This window comes from Orcinus orca, chromosome 8 (genome assembly GCF_937001465.1).
Source record: "Orcinus orca chromosome 8, mOrcOrc1.1, whole genome shotgun sequence".
Classification (NCBI taxonomy): Eukaryota; Metazoa; Chordata; class Mammalia; order Artiodactyla; family Delphinidae; genus Orcinus; species Orcinus orca.
This window is the reverse complement of record NC_064566.1, coordinates 15,125,972-15,143,273: the sequence shown is the minus strand read 5'-3', so window position 1 is coordinate 15,143,273 and position 17,302 is coordinate 15,125,972. Positions and strand designations below refer to the sequence as shown.

At 56.3% G+C, this 17,302-nt stretch overlaps 1 protein-coding gene across 4 annotated transcripts in view; it reads right to left on the bottom strand.

Moving 5' to 3' along the window:
- TP53I11 (tumor protein p53 inducible protein 11) overlaps positions 1 to 17,302 on the bottom strand; it is a 44,431-nt gene that overhangs the window by 6,319 nt on the left and 20,810 nt on the right. The window contains exon 1 of one of the 4 annotated variants that reach the window (XM_033411247.2): positions 12,320 to 12,463. The exons of 1 other annotated variant lie outside the window; for it this stretch is intronic. The gene's annotated coding sequence lies outside the window, so the exon portion shown is untranslated. Of the gene's footprint in view, positions 1 to 10,223; positions 10,381 to 10,950; positions 11,019 to 12,319; positions 12,464 to 17,302 lie in introns of those variants that run through there. 2 more of the 4 variants (XM_012537830.3, XM_049713214.1) reach the window with 2 other exon arrangements.

Genomic DNA, 17,302 nt, shown 5'->3' with positions numbered 1-17,302 from the left:
GACCGGGTTGAAAAATGGTAGTACCCCCACCCGATCACGTGCTGCACCAGTGCTGGGTGCCTCCCATATCCCTGCACCTCTTTCCCACCCACAGCTACTCTCCAGAAAGGCAGGAAAACCACCCCCAATAACAGACAAGGCTCAGAAGTTGCCTGTCCCTCAACCACGGACCTGAGCTGGGCTTGCTGGACCCCCCCGACCAGGCATCAGACTCAGGTCTTTGTGTGGCCCCCGGCAAGTCTCACCCTCTCAGCCCCAGCCAGAGGCAGGGCACAGAAATGTCCCCAGGTCACCTCCAGTTTTCCAGCCTCTAAGACACTAAGACCCAGTGTCTTAGAACAAAATAAAGCACCCAGCAAATAAACATCAGAACAAAGAATCAAACGGTGGGGTGTTTGGATAACATGGCTTTACACTGGATGAACTGGGCAGGGAGCATACCAGCTCGAGTTTGGAAATAATGGCCAAGGTCATTACTGGAGGTCTTTAGTGAGTAACGTCCAGGCCCCACTGCCCTCCTAAGCCCCCTGGCCTAGCTCCTCACCTGTAGAACAGGGGCAGCTATGCTTTCCTCTCCCACGTATATACATCCCGGGGAATGGGAGGCGGCGGCTGGTGGTGACCAGGAAGGCAGCTCAATGAATGGCTGACGCTGGTCAGCGGGGCAACCGCCTGGGGCAGCGAGGGTTTAACCAGGCTCCTTGGTGGGGGGGCCCGGGCACTGTCACAACACCTCAGCCGCTTGCTACCACCTTCTGGTGGATCCAGGTAGAAGCTATAATCAGCCTGGTGTCTCTCCCACTTGCCAGGTGGACCCGCGGGAGGCTGTCCCCAGGGAGCCAGCAAGCCATTGGCCCCTCACCCATCCCTCCATGAAGGAAGCCCCAGGCGGGCTGGTCGCCACCCTTCCTCTTCCGGCCTCCGCTCTGGCCTTCTATTTGTTAATTTGCATACAGTGAAATGAACCTTCTTTGGGGTCTGTAGTTATATGAATCTTAGCACATGTATAGATCCAGGCAACCACGGCCTCCAAATCAGGACCCAGGGCAGCTGCATCACCAGTCAGACCCTCCCCTCGCCCCTCACCCCAGGCAACCGCCGATCTGTTGTCTGTCACTGTAGTTTTGTTTCTGTTTTTTCAAATGTGTTGCCTAAATGGAATCACGTCGCACATAACCGTGGATACTGGCTTCCTTCACTCAGCATCATGTCTTTGAGACTCATCCAGGCTGCTGTGCATATGGACGTTCCCTTCCTCTAGGCAGGAGAGTGGGAATCAACGTACCGGTACCTGGCGTCAACGTACCAGTTCGTTTACCCCGTCACTCACTGAAGGACGTCTGAGTTGTTTCAGAGTTTGACAATTATGAATAGAGCTGCTATAAACATTCATGTGCAGGTTTTGGTGTGACCATGAGTTTTCATTTCTCGAAGGTAAATACCTGGGCGTGGAATTATATTGAGTTATATGGTAAATCTACCTTTAACTCTAGAAGAAAGTGCCAGACTGCATTCCAGAGCAGTGAACCATTTCCGCTTCCCCACAATGCATGAGTGTTCCCTTACCCCTCATCCGCGCCAGCACCAGGTATGCTCAGACTTGACTTAACCCTTCATATAGGTCTCCATAGTGTTTTAACCCTTCTCACCCAGGCCGGCCAGGCTGCCTGACTCAGTCCTGCTGTGTCCCTTACTGCCTATGTTTAGTGGACAAGTCACACTGCTCTGAGCCTCGGTTTTCCCCATCTGTGAAATGGAGCTGTAATTCCCAGCTCCTCGAGATCCAGGGGCAAAAGGAGAAGCTTGGTCAAGAGCACGCAGCACAGCACCTACACATTTAAATGAAAGGACTGCATTTAGTGAGGATGTGCTGTGAGCCACGTAGGGGTGGTGGGACTGGGTCCCTGCCCTTAAGTAGCTTGCAGCCTGAGTGGGGACAGGGAAGCTGATCTGTCAGGCACGAATCAGGGCAAGTTGCTTCTCTGAGCCCGTCTTCTCATCTGTGAAATGGAAACAACAATCCTTACATCTTCCCTAGGCCTGGTCAAAGCAGAAACAAAATAACGGACAGCAAGTATTTATAAAGTACCAGCTAACTGCTAAAGCCAGAAGAGCTTAGCTGCAGAAGCCACACTCTCTGAGTTCAAATCCCAGGGCTACCACTTCTTAGCTGTGTGCCTGTGGGCAGGTCACTTACACTCTCTGTGCCTCAGTCACCCCATCCATAGCTGGGGAAGCAAAGGGTCTTCCCTCACAGGGATGCTGTGAGAATATAAGATGTGACCTCCGTGAAGGGCATAAGGTAGTGCCTGGCCCGTACCAAGTGCTTGGTTGAGATGGGCACTTAGACACAGACACCCCCTCCTCTCCACGTCCCCCATGGAGCAGGGGCTCTGGGGTGGAGGCCAGGAAGCATCAGGAGAGGGGCCTAACTAGCATTTCCTAACATCTCCACCCCTTGGGCAGAGCCCCCAGACCTCAATCCCATGGCGTAAGGCTGACACTCGGGCCACAGCACCACGGGCCTGGGCTGTGTCAGCGACCCCTGCTCAGAGGGTCGGCTGCCTTCCTCTGCCCAATGGTCCCTCCCCACCAACACAGACACAGGGCTCCCCTCGGCACCACAGGCCCAGGGCTGGTACAGAAGGGGGGCTACAGGGCAGGGTCCTGGGCTCCATTTGACTTCCGGTATCACTCCGGCACAGCCATCAGGTACCTGGGCTGGTGGGACCCACTGCGGCCGTACACAGAGCCCAGAGCCCAGCCGCAAGCTCCCCACCAACAAAGGGCCCTACAGCCTCCCAGGGAAAGTGGGATCTTAAACGTCACGTCCAGGGAGCAGGGTCCCCAGCACCTGGCCCTACAGAGTTAAGTGCTCTGAGCCCTGAGTCCCATTGCTCCTTCATCCGCAGGACTGGACCCCACCTGGAGAGGGCAGGCGGGCAGCTGCCACACTCACACACTCACATACACACACACACGCACGTGTGCGCACAGCAGCCCCTAAGTACCCCACCGCCGAGACACACCACACACCCCCTCTGATCTGCCCGTGAACTTTCCTCCCTTTCAAGGTCACTCCAGGTAGGACTGGCCCCATTGTAACCTAAGAGAGGACAGAGGACAGTTCCCCCACTCCCTCCTTGTACCCCAGCTGAACTGGCTTTGGGACAGCCAGACCTGGGTTCAAATCCTGGTTCTGTAGGACACCGCAGCTCTCCCAGCCTCAGTTGCTGCCCCAGTGCAATGGGGCTGATGAGAAGGCCCACTCTGCAGAAGGGCTGGAGGAGATATAACAGGCGATACCTTGTGGCAGAGTGCCCTGCCCGGACCCAGGCAGGGCCCCACTCCTTCTCCTTCCCTCTCCTCACTCAGCCATGCACAGTGGAAAAAGCCTGCCTGTTACAGCCGTCATGCTTCCTTTCCCAGGCCCCTGTGCCTCCTGAAGGGCCCCCAGGGCTCCCCGGGGGCCAGGCTGGTGCCAGGCTGCCCAAGGCTAGGGGAAGGGCTGGGAGGAGGGCTGCCCTTGCTCCTAGATGCTCACTTGGGAGGCCCTGCCAGGTAAGGAGAAGGGAAAATGTGGATGGCAGCCCCCAGACCCCGTGTTCGCGATCCTCTGCATTCTGCCCCTGGCCAGCCTCTCTGACCTCAATTGCCAATGAACTGGGAAATCACTGTCCTTCGAACATGTGTTCTCCCTTCTGAACCACTGCCTTCCACTCCCTCCATCCCGATGCCCCCCGTTCCTCAGGGTCTTTGCATGCCCCCTCCTCCAGGAAGCCTTCCCAGGACACAGTGCCCCTCCCCTCTCTGGACCCTCAGTGGCAGCCAGGGCCACTTCTGGACCATCCTCATCATCATTTCAGGGCCAGGCATTTCAGGGCTCCCCGAGACCCAGTGATCTGAAGGCAGGGCTGGTATCGTGCCCACCTGAGAACCTCCCCGCTGGCCCCGCTGGGACACAGAGGCACTTTGGCAGCAGAGGCGAATGAGGGACGGTCAGGCCAAGGCAAGCAGGTCTCCCTAACTCTACCCACAACACTCAGGATCACACTCAGTTAGACCTGGCAGGGCCCAAGGGGAGGCTCTGCTCCACACACACGCTGGACACGCTGGACACGCTGGACAGGCCAGAGAGCTGAGGCCCAGAGCGGACAAGCTCTGCCCCAGGCCACACGTGAGCTGGTGACACAGGAGAGCCGGGAAGGAGCTTTGTGGTCAGGCAGAGCTGGGTTCCAATTTGGTGCCTCCTCTGGCCAGGTGACCGTGCACAAGCAGGTCAGGGGCTGCTGAAGACTCCAGGAGAGTAGATGGGGTTTTCCCTGGCATCTGGGGTGCCCAGGAAATGACTGGAGGTTGGGTGAGAACGTTGGGCGAGACCCCACTACCACCTCAGAGAGCTGCAGCCATCCCTAGGTGAGTGCCACCGGGCAGGGGTTACTGATGCTTTTGTTCACCCGGCCTGGACAGCTCCAGGCATGGGAGGAGCTCAACAAAAATTTGGGACAAAGTAAAGCTGGGGGAAGGGTTTCGAGGCCCCCTGCTAGCCGAGATCTGACCCCGTGTAGCCCCTTCCTCCTTCCTCATCTGAGGCCAGAAAAGAACATCCCCAAAGAGCTCCTAGCGGCGGCGGCAAGACAGAAGGGGCCGTGATGGCACAGAGGCCAAGCAGAGCCTCGAGATCGGACCAGGAAGGGAAGGGCTCATGGGGGGACGGGAGGAGTGTTACAACTGTCAGGGGAGGGGCGGGGGTGGGCATATACTTAATGATGAGGCAAACTTGGACTCAAACCCCCAACTCTTACTCTTAATTGCTCTGTGACCTCAGGAAAATTACTTAACCTCTCTGAGCCTCCATTTCCTCATTTGTGAAACCACACGACGACTTCTTAGCTCACAGGGTTGTGATCAGACGGACTGAGAAAAGGCAGTGGAGGGGCCTGGTCCCTGGTATGCACTCCCCAAAGGACAGTAATTAACAATATTAAAGGGGTGGCTGTCCAGGCGCTGCCCTGGCAGCAGATCCGATGGGGCTGAGACATCTTTCCCATGCCAGTCCTGTAGGACCTCTCCCAACCCCCCTGTAGCCTTCCCAGAAAGCCTGGTTTCCACAGAAACAGATGGACTGCAGAGCTGTCCCCTTCACGGAGAATGTGCCACCACGAGGGCTGGCTTAAGAGGTGCTGGGGGAGAGGAAGCGGCCTGGGGCCCAGAGCACCCACCAGCCTCCGGTGATTCAGGGGGGAGTCATTGCTGTTGAGTGTCAGAGCCAAGAGCCACTACCTTTGCAAACAAGACCCTCTGCTGGAGGGGCAGCATACCTGTCCCTCCCCATCTGGTAAGGAGAAATGCCCCCAAAACATCCTCCCAAGGAAAGGAGGCAGGGGACCAGTACTTCTAGACCAGGAATTCCATGTAAGCCCCACAGCCCTATGAGAACAGCTGTACTATGACTCCCATTTTAGAGATGAGGAAACTAAGGCCCAAGGGACTTACGTATGTGTCTCTTGGGGGTAAGTGTCAGAGCTGAAATTCAAACTAAGCTAACTGTGCCTAACTGGATATTCAGATAGAAGCTGGTGTACGTGCACGCGTGTGCATGAGCACACATGTACATGTGCGTGTGGCAGGGGTGTGGTGTGGTGAACACGACATCCAAAAAGAACTCAGCTCTAAGCCATCTTCCCCATCACATCTCCCCGTGAAAGTCCCTGGCAGGTTGCCAGCATCTGAACCCCTCCCTGGGGTCCAGCCTCCTTTGGATTAGGGCCCTGTGACTCCAGCAGGACCTGGGAAGGGCTACAAAGGAGACCCATTGTTCGGTTATCACGTTGGTGCAAAATAGCTGGAAATGGGGTCTGGGACAGGCAGCACAGGAGTGGGGGCAGTGAGAGACAGAGCCTCCCAGCCCTGGGCAGAGGGAAGGGGAGGTAGGGAGAGACCCAGCAAGGGGACCATGGGGGCTGGAGGGTCCACATCATCCTTCCTGTGGTCCCTTCCTGGGGCAGCCCATCAGCCCCCTGGGCGAGATGCGATCTAAAGAACCCAGCCCAGAACCCTCCACCGGGGCCCTCAGGCGGAGTGAATCTCAAACCTCAAGGACCCAGATCTCTGGGTTCTGCATCATTAGTCCTGTGTCTTTGGGCAGATTAACTTCCCGGAGCCTCCGTTTCTTCACTGTAAATGGGGTGACAATGCCTGACTTACTAGGTTGGCAGCAGGGTTGGACTAAACTAGGAAGTCACACAGCTGCTTCACCGACATTATTATCACAGTGGCCTCTGGGGTGCAGGTTTTGCTGGTGGGCGTTTCCTCAGGGTACACGGGCTAAGGGAAGAAGCTGAGGAGAGGCTGCCACGTGGCAGGGCTTCCTTGCAGTGTATCCCTCGAGAGCAGAGTGCAATTATTCTAAAGGCCAGCCTGCCTTAGGCAGCCTTGTCTCTCAAGTCGCCGGTGAGCCAGTGGAAGGCGGGGCTGCATCACCCATCTCTCTCTGTACCAGCATCACCACCGGGCTCAGGGCTCTGTGTCAAGGGCAAGGATGACAGAGTAGAACTGGCGGGGGAGAAGAACACGATGCGAATCCTGCTGGCGTACAAACCAGTCCCCGTGACAAAGCTCTGTAGTCAAGAAAGGGATTCCACACCCCATTTCCAAGAACTCCAGGAACACAGGAGCTGGCAATGGAGGGTTTGACTGAAGCTGGAAGGCTGAGCCCTGAGTCACTGGGCTGGGAGACAAGACAGCTGAGGTCACCAACAGATTCTGCCATCACAGGTAAGCCAGGGCCGGGCTCTGGGACTCAGCTTCCTCGCCTGAAAAATGGAAGTGTGGTCTCCAGGACCCCTCCTGGCTGTGATATTCCGGATCTGGCTTCCCAACCTTGTCACTGACCAGCCGCACGCCAGCTCCAGCAAAGACCCCAGCACAAGCTGCCCCGCCCCCAAGTCCTAGCACCTCTCTCACCGGCTCTGGAAACACACGTTTTGCTATTTCTCTACCAGTTCTCTTTCTTTTGAAGCTGCCTAATTTCCAGAAGGACAGAGGAAAGCCCACATTTTCATCACAAATATCTCCAAGCCCTCCGGGACAGAAAAAATAAACATTCCCTGCTGTGCTGGAGAGGGTGAGAGGGCAGGGCAGGACAAGGGGTAAGAAGGAGGGGACATCCCTGGGGGCCTCACCCTCTGAAACTGCTGTGTGGGCAAGGGGGTGTCCAGGCCTCGTATGGCCATCCACTGCCACACAGAAGTCACCGAGAGGGGCTTCTCTGTCCCTACTGCCACTCACAAAGGGCAGAACACATGGAGAATTCCTGTCCTTTCCAAACCAGGAGTGGGCCAGCCTCCCCCTCAGCCCAATGACCACATCAGGGCCCTCAGAGGCAGCTGGTGCTTCCAGATCCCATGGGGCCAGAGCTCTTGTGAAAAGGCGGTGGCCATAACCCTCTCCCCTCCCACTCCTTCCACCTCCCCCACCCCTGTAGATGCTCAGAAACTTGGAGAGGAGGAGAGAAGGGCGGGAAGGGAGTTTCCGTGAAGAGATGTCCCACTATTTTGAGCCAACTTTTTCATAAGCAAGTAGTTATTTGCCCTTTGGGTGGGTTGCGGGAGGCAAGCAGAAGGATCCCTGTACTTTTCCCAGTACCCTGATGGGCCAGAACCACAGTCCAGAACTAACCATCTCCCCCAGGGTTTGGGGGGGCTCTGGCATGACTCAAAAGGCCTGTGCTGATATCCTGGCTCCACCACTTATTAGCTGCATGGCCTTGGGCCAGTGATACTACCTCTCTGGGCCTCAGTTTCCTCATCTGTTAAATGGTTGTAATAATGACACCCATCTCCCACTGATGAGAAGATGCACAAAAAACTCCTAAAACAGTTCCTGTTTATAGTGAACGCTCAAAAATAATGTTGCTCTTATTTTCAGACAAGGAAATTCAACCTCTTTGCCTCAGTTTCCCCCTTGACCATACCAACTTCAGAACAGGTCCCCTTGTAGAAGCCGCATGTGGATACAGAGTGGGGTGCTTACAAGGCAGTGGCCACACGAAGGAAATGGGAAGAGAGAGAACTAGGGTCACTCTGGCTCAGGAGGAAGATGCTGCCCTGAGTGTACTGACAACAGGTGGGCAAGGGGAACCTGGGAAGGGGGCTGGCAACAGCCTGCAGAATACGGAGCCCCTTGGGGTACTAAGCCTGGGTGGCTCCCCTCCATATCCCCAGCACTTGGCCAGGCCTGGCCTTCGGAGGGGCACAACCATTGTTGTGAATTAATGGTTGAGACGCAGGGTGAAGGGAAAATTATTACGGGCTAGGCGTCAGAACATTAGGCACCCCACCCTGCGGCTGCCACTCCTGGGCAGCTTGCCCTGGGGTTACTTATGCTATCTCTGAGCATCACTGCCCTCATCTGTGAAATGGGGAGGCTTATCCCCTCTCAGCCAGCCTTGTCTCCTATCTCTTCCCCACCCGCTCGCTCTACCCTAGCTACACTGGCTCCTTACAGTTCCTCAAATACAGCGGGCACATTCCAGCCTCAGGGCCTTTGCACAGGCTGTTCTCTGCCAGATCTTTAGTCCCCGAAGCTATCCCCACAGCTCACTCCCTCAAAACTTTAGCTCATAAGTCACCTCCTCAGGGAGACCTCCCTGACCACCCTACTTAAAATGGCGACGTCACCCCTGGCCTCAACACCCCCCCACACTCAACTTTTCCCCCTCACCTCCCAATATACTATATAATTTGCTTATTTACTTTATTAGTTATTTGCCCCTCCCCCACTGTGTCAGCTCCAGAAGGGCAAGAATCTTTTAATTTTGTTCACAGCTGTCTCTCAGGGCCTAGAACTGTATCTGGCACTCAGTTCATTAAGTCATTTTTGGCCCAGCTCTCACAAACATTTTGTCCAATAAATGAAAGAAAGTAAAGAGCAGTTCAGCGCTGTGTGAGTATCACAGGTCACTGTCAATTCCACTGTTCCTCCCACCCCCAACCCCTGGACTGGCAGGCCCTTCCTCCAGCAGACACAGAGGGGGGGCTACCATAAGATCCTGGGGGAGGGGAGGCAGTTGAGTGTGGGGTTGGAGAACTTGGGGTGCGGGTGGCGGGCCTGAGCTGTGGATCCAGGAGGTACTGACGGCCAAACATGGGTGGAGGGCTTTGGGCCTCAGCCCTCCACTCCAAATTTAGGGCAGATTAAGCTGACAGCATGTGGGCAGAAAAGTAGAAGTCAGGTCGGCTGGTTCCCAAGACAATGGGGCCGGGAGGGCACCTTGGGGGACAGAGGGCCCCTTTTACAGATGGGATAACAGAGGCCTGGAGAATACGTAGTCTTATTTACTAACAACCCAACGAGAAAAATCTTTGCTCCCCCTGGGCTAAGTGTGAGGCCCGGCTAAAAAAATGGACTCTGCCTCCCCCTGGCTCTCCAACAACCCTCTCACCTCCCTCCCCACCCCCTCCCCCATCCCTATGTCCCTGGCACTGCGAGCCGGAGGAAGAGAGGGCGTCGGCTCCCTCTCCACAGACCACCAAGACTGGAGGTCCAAGAGGCCTCTCAGTTGGGGTGGGCATCCCTGCAGCCCCGGTGCCTTCTCCCCTCAGGGCAGCCCCACCGGGAAAAGTTTGTCTGAAGGAAATCAACCAGGAAGTGCGGGGCGGTGGGGCGGCGAGGCGGCCTCGGCCGTCGACGCTGGGCTCTGGGCTACAGAGACGCCTCGGGGTTCAAGGCCTCCAACCTCCACCCGGACCCCGCCCCCGCCGCCTTCGCTCCCGCGTAGAAATCCGCTCCCTCCGGGGCCTCGAGGAGGCGGCGGGAGCCCGGGACGGGGTAGGGGCGGGGGAGGGCGGAGCGAGAGGACGCCGAGCTAGTGCCCAACCGTGATAGGGGCGTCGCGGGTGGGCGAGGCGGCCAGGCGGTTCCCCTACGGACCCCCGGAGTGGGTACGAGCATACCGCCCAAGGCGGGCAGTCCCAGGCTATTCAGCGCCAGGACAGTGGGACCACGCTGCCCCCGTCCGCTGAGCCCGTCCGCCGAGCGCGCGACTTGGGAGAGAGTGGGGAGCGTCGGTCTCCACCTGTCCTTCCCCTAACCTCCTCCCAACAACTGGGGCTTAGGCTCGGCTTCCGATTCTGCTCCCCCCACCCCTGGAGACTGGGGTCTCCCGGTCTTGCTCCTCCCCCCTTCAATGTGTCCTTTATCTCCCAGCTCCAGATACCCACCCACTTTCATAGAGGGCTGGGGGCTCCAGGCGGGAGCTCCAGGCTGTCGGACGCCTCCGGTGCTCTGGCCCAGCACTCCAGCCCCCACGGTCCCCCGAACCAGAAGGTCGGGCCAGACTTATGGGCAGCGGGAACCCCGCCACCTCCAACCTCGACCCAGCAGGGGGCGAGGAAGGGGACTCGCAAGTTTGTGCCGCACACACCCCAGACCCGGGAACAATGGAGGGAGGACGGAGACAGGGATGGAGGGGGGAGGGGACAGAGAACCGAGCGCGGGGACCGAGTCAGACCCCAGGGAGGGAGAAAATGCTTTCCGCTCGGTTTCTCCCTCGCTCCGAAGCGGAGAGCGCGAGCCCAAGAGGCGGAGGCGGAGGGCGGAATAAACCGTCGTAGAGGGAGGAGACGGCGGAGGGAGGAAGCCGAGGGAGAGAGGGAAACCGAGTCAGAGGAAAGGGAGCAAGCGGAGAGCGCGAAGAAGAGGACCTGAAGGGACTGCGGGACGGCGCCCGGGAGAACCGCGGAGGGGGGAATCCCTGGAGTCCCGGCAGAACCCTCCGGCGCCAAGAGGTGCTGGGGCGCCCGGCTCGCGCGCACGGGGTCCTCTCTGTCCTCGGCGGTCCCTGCGGCCGCAGGAGCCCCAATGGGCTGCGCTGCGCAGGCACCGGCCAGCTGGCGGCGGGAAGGGAAAGTGCTAGGCTCCGAAGCGGCGGCGGGGAGCAGAACTCACGTTCCTAGCGCCTGCTGGCGCCGGCGCTGCGCGGAGCTGGCGTGCCAGGGGGACTCTCGGGCCCTCGGTCGACTCACATCGCGCCGCCCGCGCCGGGCAGGGCAGGGCCGGCTGGACTACGCGCGGCGCCCAGCGCGGCGGGGCTTTGCCCGAGTCTGGCGGCCCGAGCTGGTCCCTCCTCTCAGTTCCGTGCACAAGCCAATGGCGCGCCGTCCCCTCCCACGCGCCGCGCTGCCTAGCCCCCGAGGGTGGCCGCCGGGGCGGGCGGGAGAGAAGGGTTGGGGGAACTGGGCTCCCGGGCTCCCCAGCCGAGGCCTTCCCGGAGATCTCCTGCTGGGGGCGCGCTCACGCCCGGGGGGAAGGCGGTTGGGAATCCGAACAGAGGGCCCGCGCCGCCCAGGGAGACTTTCGTGGCAAATTCTCCAGACTGCGCCCCTTTCGTGAGACTATCAACACCCTCGTAGGTTGGCAAGCCACCTTGTCTTAAATATCCCTGGGGTATCGCCTGGGGCCTAGGCCAGTGTCTAAAACGGAAAGGAATGCTTTGGCTGGTAGATACCCAAGTGTGTAATAACACAGTTACACAGCAATGGTCCCCGTCTGCTGAGCGCCTGCTCCGTGCCAGGCACCGTGCGCTGAAGGAATTACAAGTGTTAACTCGTGATTCTCACAACTACCTATATGAGACCGGGATGATTGATCCCATTTTACAGACGGTGGTTGTTTATATTTGCTTTCATTTAGTCTTCTGGCTTCCAGCCTAGGCTCACCGTTTCTAGTCCTCCCTTGCCTCATGTCAAGTAACATGACACCATCAACACCCCCCCCCGCCACACACACACACACACACACACACGCACACACACGCACACACACACACACACACGCACACCTTCATCCTCCATCCTAAAATCCAGCCTCAGCTAAGTTGCTACAAATTTGCACTGTCAAGGCACAAAGATCTTAGCTGGGGCTCATTGGCACATGGGGGAGGGAGGAGGCACAGTGGCAAGACCTTTTGTGTCCGCACATCCTGTGGAGGGCAAGGGGGGTAAGAATGGAGTTTGGGGGTCCTGGAGGCTCTCTGGGAGCCTTTCAGCCTAAAATAACTAGATTCCTACAGCAATTCCCCCCCCACAAGATTCTGAGCTCATTTCAATCCTTTGTGACTAGTAATGTGTGTCCCCACCCGAACTCCCACCAACCTCCCTCCTAGAAAAGAACACCTGCATCTCTTTATCTTGGCGGATGGTCACAATGGGAGGGGGCTGGAGGAAAGAGGAAGGCGAGGTTGACGACAAGCTCCATTTCACAAGATAAGCAAAGGGGGCAGAGAAAGGTGAGTGGTTCCCCAGGCTTCTACCCATACCTTAAGAGTTGATCAAGCAGGCTCTGGAAGCAGACTGCCCAGGTCCAAATCCTGGCTCAGCCTTTTGGACACTGTGTGGCCATGGGCAAGTAACAACCTCTAGGTGTCTGGTTTTCTCGGTGTACAAACTGGGGGCAACCAATAGTAGGAGCACCTGTGGTTGTGGAGATTTAAATGGCAGCAGTTCACGCTTATTGGGCGCTGACTGTACCAGGTGCTCAGGGCTGGCGTGCCAAGCAGGCTCCCATTGCCCTCCCCGAAGCTGTGACTGGGCAGGAGAGGCTATGCCCTTTACACAGAAGTAAACAGGAAGTGCCTGGCTCATAGTAAGCACCCGGTGACGGTTAGCTGTCTGATTACCAAGGTAACAACTCTGATCCTGAGGCAGTGCTGTGGCCCACAGTGCCACCATCCCTGCTCCCAGCCAGTGACAGCCAACAATGAATGAATGAGTGAATGAATATGACTACAGATCAGGATTGTTCCTAGCTTTGTTGGGTGAAGCACAGACCCCAAATCCACCTGACTGAAGTCTCAGGGCTTGATAGTAGTCTTTGTGACAATTTAGAGTCTCAACTCACTGCCTTAACAGAGCTGGCTCAAGCAGGGATGATGAGTTCATTTGTTACTCCTTCTGCCTCCCCAGCATTCTGGGCTCTGGGTTGCTGAGGGGCAGGCACCAGCCTCACTTGTGTGCAGTGTTACCCCTGATTGCCCCCCTGACTAGGAGACACAACTAATGCTCCCCTAGGTGTGACTATTGGATATACCTGAGAGCCTGACTTTTATCAATAGACGGAGGGACTTTATAACAATCGCTCCGAGATCTCCAACACAGAAGGGGCTGCTTTAGTAGTAGTGAGCACCCTGTCACTAGCAGCATGCAAGCAGAAGCCAAGGAAGAGTTGATGAGGGTGCTACAGGAGGAGTTCATGCCTTAGGTGGTGTTTGATGTGGATAAACCTTGAGCGCTGGGTGACTTGATCCTGTGTTCTTGTCTCCCAAGCCCATCAGATGGGAGGGTGTGAGCACAAGCCGTCCCATCATCCTTCATGAAGGAGGCAATGTTGACTGGGCCCCTCCCGTGCGCCAGGCGAGGTGCTGGCTGTTGGGGCCCCAGTCCCTGTCCTTGAAGAGCTTATAGCTCCTGGGAGACAGATGCACACGCAAATAGTCAAGCCCAGCAATGGAAACAACTCGCAGTAACAGCCAAAGTGCTTGGGGCGCCGGAGGAGAAGGAAGAGACATTCTCCATTACCCCTGGCGTCCACTTTCCCTAAGGAGCCCATTAAAAGCTCTGTTCTCTTCCTTCCTATATGATTTTCTAAAGTGATGTGCCTCTACTTCAGAACATTCCTTAGACTGCCATTCTGCCGTTAACATCTCTGAGTCACCTCATCTTTACATTGGACATAAATGTAAAGAGGATAAAAACCGACATTTGTAAAGTGCTCCCCAAATCTAGGCAAGAATAGGTGCTTGACACGTGGTGGCCATGAGGTGTCATCATTATTTACAGTGCAGGACAGGGAACATTAACTGAGAGGGCGAGAGAAGGGGGTTAGGACCCTGGCTCTGCTCCTAACCAGCTGTGGCACCCTCTGCTGCTCCTGAAAACGGGCTTGTGAGAGTCACGTGAGGTGATGAGATGCAAAGGGTTTGCGGACTGGAAATGCTGATTCCTATCATTATCATGATTATTGTGATTCTCATTATTGTGAAATGTTTCCCTCAAAGCCCCAGGAGGGTGGGGGTGGGGTGGAGGTGGAGCCCAGACCCGTGGCTGGGCGAGGGTCACTCCCCTCCAGCCTCCCACAGGAGCCTGGGAGCAGCTGGGCCTCCATCTGCCCAGGTTCCAGCCAGCAGGGGCGGCAGCACCTCCTTTGCGGCTGTGTGTCTGTGTGTGTGCCCGTGCAGGTGGGTGTTGGAAGGTGGAGTGGGCACAGGGAATGCCCGTGTCTGTGGCTAGAAATCACTTGTGGATTGTGACTCCCTGGGGAAGAATGCAGAGGCAATTAGATTTCAAAGATGCCAGCAGTGGGACTAGTGTTGGCACCCAAGAGATAAGGAGAGAGGCTGGGGGGAGTGAGGGTTTGGCCTAGTCTTTGGGGCTAGGGACAGGGGATAGGTCTTACCAGGGACCCCTCCCTGGGGCTGGCGGTGCGTGTAGAGGAAAAAGATGTTGTCAGAGGCCTGTGGTGGTTGAGCCCAGGGGTTTTGGAGCTGACAGACTTGGGTTCAAATCCTAGGGATGGGCCAGTGATTTCATTTCTCTAAGCCTCAGTTTCCTGGTCTGTAAAATGGGAATAATAGGAGAGCCTATCTCCTAGAGGTTATTGGGAGTTTAAGAGAGAGGATGCATGTTAAGCTGTTAGCAAAGAGAAGGCACATAGTAGACAACTGTTGCTGACATTATTCGTAGGAAGCCCAGGAGAAGGAGGGAGGGAGAGGGTCTCGCAGGTGCCAGTGCTTGGTAAACTGGGAAAGTAGCTCTGGGGTGAAATCTGTCAAGCCAGGAGGTGGTGGAAACTGCCATAAGGAGCATCATTTTGGCCCAGGCCGAAAGAGCCACTGTCCCAGCACACAGCGTGAAGCAGAGGAGCTGGGCTTTCATAACTCCTGCCACTTCCCTTTGCTGGTTCCCCTCACTTCCTCTAGAGCATCTTCCTTCCCTGTGAGCCTGTCTGGTAAGAAGACCTCTGGGTCTTTCCGCTCCAATTCCAGTGGGCCCAGGCTGAGCACAGCTTTGGGGACTGGGAGAAGCTGCTGGGAGCTCAGGGACCCTGAGACAGGCCTCCCCCACACTGCCCGGCCCCTGCCTCCACGCCAGAGACACTGTCCAGGCCTCCTTCCCTCCACCACCCCCCTCCCGCCTATGAATCATCCCCACCACTGCTGTTGCTGCTCCAGGACCGCAGAATGTCAAGCAGCTCCTCACCTGTGGGACAGACAACCCATTAGGATGCGGGTGGAAGCAGGGAGGCTCAGCCCTTTTAAAGGAAAGACGTGACAGCTCAGCTCTGGGACCAGAGGACCACAGCCAGCCCTTTTCTGCTTCCACAGGGGAGAGCTCAAGGGGGCAGGTGAGAGCAGAACTTGGGAGTTAGACCAACCTGGATCTAGGGTCAAGGCCCTAATTCTGCTTATTGGATCTGTGGCCTTAGTCGAGTTACTCAGCCTCTCTGAGTCTCAGTTTCTTCATCTGTCAAATGGAGAGAGAAAAATCATGCTGAGGCACAGGGGACTTGGAGGATTAAGTGAGGCACCACCTGTAAGTCCTGAGCTCAGAGCCTGGCTCACAGTAAGTGCTCAATTAATGTTCACTGACCCAATGAATGAATGAACAGGCGACAGTGGCGGTGAGTGGCGGTACAGGGAGGTGCATGTGACTGCCTTTGGGAAAGCCAGCCTCCACCAGCTGGCTTGGGGCGGTGGGGTCACTGTCTGGGGGCCCAGGACACCTGTTGCTCGGTGCTGGTGTGAGAGAGGCAGCTTCCAAAACTCAGAACAGAGTGTGGACTTTCCCTTGTGGGCACAGCTCACACTGCTGCAAGTCAGATAAGAGCCTCAGGCTCTCTGAAAGAGCTGAGCCCTGCCTGACCAAAAAGAATTGCTGTTGGGGGGGGGAACAGCAGGGAGTGGATCTTCAGCTTGGGAGACCCCCCCAAACCCCTTTACAGTGATAGTATAGAGCAGCCACTCTGGGCTGCGAGGTCAGGACCTTGGGCCTTGGGTAGCCAGCTAGGGCCGTGAGCAGCACCTCACCTGCCTCCTGCCCAAGGGGATGCTAGGCCCCTTGGGTACCACACCCTAGAGAGCGCTATCATCTTCTCAATAGATAGCTTTCTGAGCCCTTACCAGGTGCCAGGCCCTGGTCTAGGTGCCTTACATGTATTAACCTTAACAAATCTCATGACGTTGGTACCATTATTAGCTCCATTTTATAGATGAGGAAACTGAGGCCCACTGAGTTACATAACTTGCTCAAGGCCACAACCCAGAGATCAGTGAGCTCAGGATTGGAAGCCCAGGCCCAGTGCCCCAGACGGCTCTGGCTGTGCTGCTGACCTGGGCAGGGATGGCTGGTCCTCCTTGGCCTGCCCTGTCCCCAGTGTAGTCATCCAAGTTTGGGGCAAGGGTATCACCTTTACATTTATAAGGGTAATTTATAAATGGCTTTTGAGCAGTGGTTCTCAAAGCAGGTTTGCAGGAAATAGATAGCTAGTGGGAAGCAGCCGCATAGCACAGGGAGATCAGCTCGGTGCTTTGTGACCACCTAGAGGGGTGGGATAGGGAGGGTGGGAGGGAGGGAGACGCAAGAGGGAAGAGATATGGGAACATATGTGTATGCATAACTGATTCACTTTGTAATAAAGCAGAAACTAACACACCATTGTAAAGCAATTATACTCCAATAAAGATGTAAAAAAAAAAAAAAAAGAAATGCAAATACCTGGTCCCGCCTCAGACAACACAGAATCAGAAACTCTGAAGGGATAGAGCTGCCGGGGCCGCAATCTGCATTTCAACCAGCCCTCCCGGTGATTCTGAGTCGAGCTAGAGTGTTTGAGAACCACTGCTTTAGAGTCTGCAAAGCAAACTAAATTCCTAGATTTTCTCATTTAAACTGACACTTTGGTATTATTCGGCCCATTTTTCAGGTAAGAGTAACGAGTCTCTCTTTGCCAGATATCACCTACCAGGGAAGTGGAAGAGGTGGGCCTGGAACCCCAAGTTTTTCGTTCTGAATTTTTTTTTCTTCTTTTTTCCTTCTTGAGACCAGACTGCTGACCAAGGTGAGGAGGGGAAGGGACTCTGACTAGAGGGGCTGGGACTGGGGTGGGAGAGGTGGGGAGCCCGCTGCCCTGTTTCCCACGGGAGGCGGCGGGCCGTGTTTATTATTCTTTCGGAGGTGTCCCTACCCAAATCAACACAAGTAAAGCCCAGCCTGGCGTGTTGAGTGATCGGTTTATTAATACTCGC